This window comes from Carlito syrichta, unplaced genomic scaffold (assembly GCF_000164805.1).
Source record: "Carlito syrichta isolate Samal-C Ts95f unplaced genomic scaffold, Tarsius_syrichta-2.0.1 Scaffold115602, whole genome shotgun sequence".
NCBI lineage: Eukaryota > Metazoa > Chordata > Mammalia > Primates > Tarsiidae > Carlito > Carlito syrichta.
Genome location: NW_007059698.1, coordinates 88,915 through 92,304, shown reverse-complemented (window position 1 = coordinate 92,304; position 3,390 = coordinate 88,915).

Genomic DNA, 3,390 nt, shown 5'->3' with positions numbered 1-3,390 from the left:
TGACGTGCTCCTCCCTGTGGCCCAGCCTGCCACACTGCCTGCGTCAGCGCTCTGCTCTGTGATGGACTTTGACAAATCCATCTCGGCCTAGAACTTCCTCCCTCACACCCAGCGCGGCCTGACCTTAACCTTCCTGTCCCACGGCCTTTCCTGCCCACTCCCCACCAGCAACAGCAGAAAACCCACTGCTTCTTTCATTCTTTCATTGACACTAGCGATGGAACATCTACAATGTGCTGCAGCCTCCAACTCTCGGGCTCAAGCGATCCTGCCACCTCAGCCTCCCAAGGAGCTGGGACAGGTGCCACCACCAGGCCCTGGCATAGAGGGGTAAGCAAGATATACCTGCTTCCTACCTTTGGGCCACTTCTCATCTAATCCCCTGTGGGCCCCCTGTTTTCCTGTCTCAGTGAATATGACATAGCTGTTAACAGTGAGGTCCTGACTTTGGGCAAGTGTTGAACCTCTCCCTAAGCCTCAGTTTCCCCACTCATAAATCTGAGATGATAATTCTTCTTATCTCTTAGCACATCACTGACCCTTCAGTGAGACGTGTGTAATTTAGTAGCACATGACATAGATAGCATAATGTATGCTAAGTAAACATGACCTTTCATTACTTTTATTCTTGCCAAGAATGCTTTTCCACTTCCACTCGTCCAGAATTCTGCTCGTCCTCTAAAGCTCAGCACAAAATACCAACTTCTTCACAAAATCTTATTCAACCTCTATAGGTAGAGGAGATTTCTCTGCACTCTTAACTCCTCATGACAAATTTCCTAAAGCATAGAAAGTATTTTTCATTTTCTACACTGACTTATGGTTACTTATGAGTATGGCTTATCCTTCATCTAGATTATAAATTTTTTTATTTTTTTGTTTTTTGAGTTGGAGTATCACTCTGTCGCCCAGACTGGAGTGCAGTGGCCGCTCCTGGCCACTGCAGCCTCCACCTGCTGGGATCCGGCGGTCCTTCCGCTCAGCCTTCCAAGGAGCTGGAACTACAGGCGCGTGCTACAACGCCCGGCTAATTTTTTGATTTATTGTAGAGATGAGGTCTCACCAAGTTGCCCAGGCGGGTCTCGAACCCGCAGGCTCAGGTAATCCACTCACCTCAGCCTCCCAAAGTGTGGGATTATAGGCTGAACCACCGAGCCCGGCTACAAATTTTTTTTTTTTTAAGAGACAGCTTCTCACTCTATTGCCCAGGCTGGCGTGCAGTGGCATGATCACAGCTCACTGCGGCCTCCAGCTCCTGGGCTCAAGCCATCCTGCCACCTCAGCCTCCCAAGGGGCTGGGACTACAGGAGCCACCACATCCAGCTAAGTTTTTAAAAAATTTTTGTAGAGACAGGGTCTCACTATGTTGCTCAGGCTGGTCTTGATCCTCTCACCTTGGTCTCACACAGCACTGGGATTGCAGGCATGAGCCATCATGCCCAGTCTATATATTTTTTAAAGGTATGGATCATATCTGATTCTTCTTAGTGTCCCTTGTAGTCTCATCAGTGGTGCCTTATACAGAACAAGCTCTCAGTCTATTTTCTGAACAAAGAATTGAATGAATCCAGGATCACTACTGATCATATACATGTTTTGGTACCAAAAGTAACACTGTCAAGGGTCAAGTGCTAAGTACTAAATTATAGGTGTGTATATACCTATATTTTTTCTTTTAATGATAAAATATAATGTAAAAATAAAATGTGCTTTTTAGTCAATGTGACATGAAGAAGAAAAAAGAAAAAAATGTGCTAATGTTAGCAAAGAACAAATTTTGGGTAGGCATAGAAGCTCAGGTCTGTAATCCCAGCACTTGGGAGGCTGAGGTGGGAGGACTGTGAAAGGCCAGGAGTTTGAGACTGGTCAGGGCAACATAGCGAGACCCTATCTCTACAAAACAAAAATTAAAAATTAGCCAGGTTGGTGGTGTGCGCCTCTAGTCCCAGCAACATAAGAGGCTGAGGTGTGAGGATCACTTGAGCCAGGAGGTCCAGGTTGTAGTGAGCTATGAATGTGCCACTGCCCTCCAGCCTGGGCAATAGAAAGATCCTGTCTCAAAAAAAAAAAAAAAAAAATTAAATCTAGCAAAGCAAAACCCACATATAAGTTCACAACCCAGAGGCAATTATTGGCAACATGTTGGTATATTTTCCTCTAGTCTTTTTTCTACGTATGTTTTACATTGTTGAGATTATACTGCATATATAGCAGCTTTATTCATTGCTTTTTTTCCTCCCGGACTCTGTATTACAAGTGCTGTCCTCACATCATTGCAAATTCTCTCCATGCAGTCAGTTGTGTCTCCTGCTGAGCACCTATGGTATGCTTATAGTGACCCATCTTCTTCCTATATCACACTGCGTGTTTTCCAAAGGGCTTTCATGGAGATGGGATGGATATGATTGTCCCCAGTTGGCATCTAAAGAACGGAGGCCACAAAAGCTTAGCAACTTGCTCCAAGATGCCAGGACAGCAGAGTCGAGACTAGCACTCATGTCTCACCCCTCCCATCCCAGATCCCTGCCTCACCCCACGAGAGACACAGATAGTAAACAAAGAAAATGCAAAAGCCACTCAGTGAGCCACACTCAGGTAACCACATTTAGCCAGCCAGGGTCAAAGAACATCCAAGTTCAGGGAAATGAGTGTAAGGCGCAGCCAGACTGAAGACATGAGGCAGTTTCTTGGCAACATGACCACCACTAATCACAGTGTGGGACTGGCCAGCAGAACTGTCACTCAGACAACAAGGGCCCTGCTCTGGAGACGGGAGTGGAAACAAAATAACAATATGTGGTTCTGTCCCTGGGAATAAAACTCCCTGGTTTAGCACCTTGTTCTCACCATAGATCACTTGCCTATCCTTTGCATGTGACACAGAAAAAAGGGCAAAGGGCTTGGGGTCAAAATGTTGGGTTCAGGCCCAGTTCCTCCCATTCCCCAGCCGTGTGACCTCAGGCAAGTCAATTTGCTTCTCTGAGTTCCAGCAACTCCTTCACAAAATGGTGAAAAGGGAAAACCCTGCTCAAATTCTTTATCCCTGTGAGAGGATTAAGGGAGCCAATATTTGTGAGTGTTCAACAGTCCTAGCTGTCACCTACTTGTTCTGTAACCAGGGCCAAATCCCTTTGCCTTTCTCTGCCTCAGTTTTCTCATCTAGAAAATGGGGGTGATAACAGCACCTACCCCCAATGGTTATTGAAAGGACTGAATGAGTCAGTATATCCAAAGCGCTTAAAACAGCACCTGGTTGGCCGGGCTTGATGGCTCAACCTGTAACCCCAGCACTTTGGGAGGCCAAGGTGAGAGGATTGCCTGAGCCCGTGGGTTCGATACCGGTGCAGGCTACTTGGCGAGACCTTGTCTCTACAATAAATCAAAAATTAG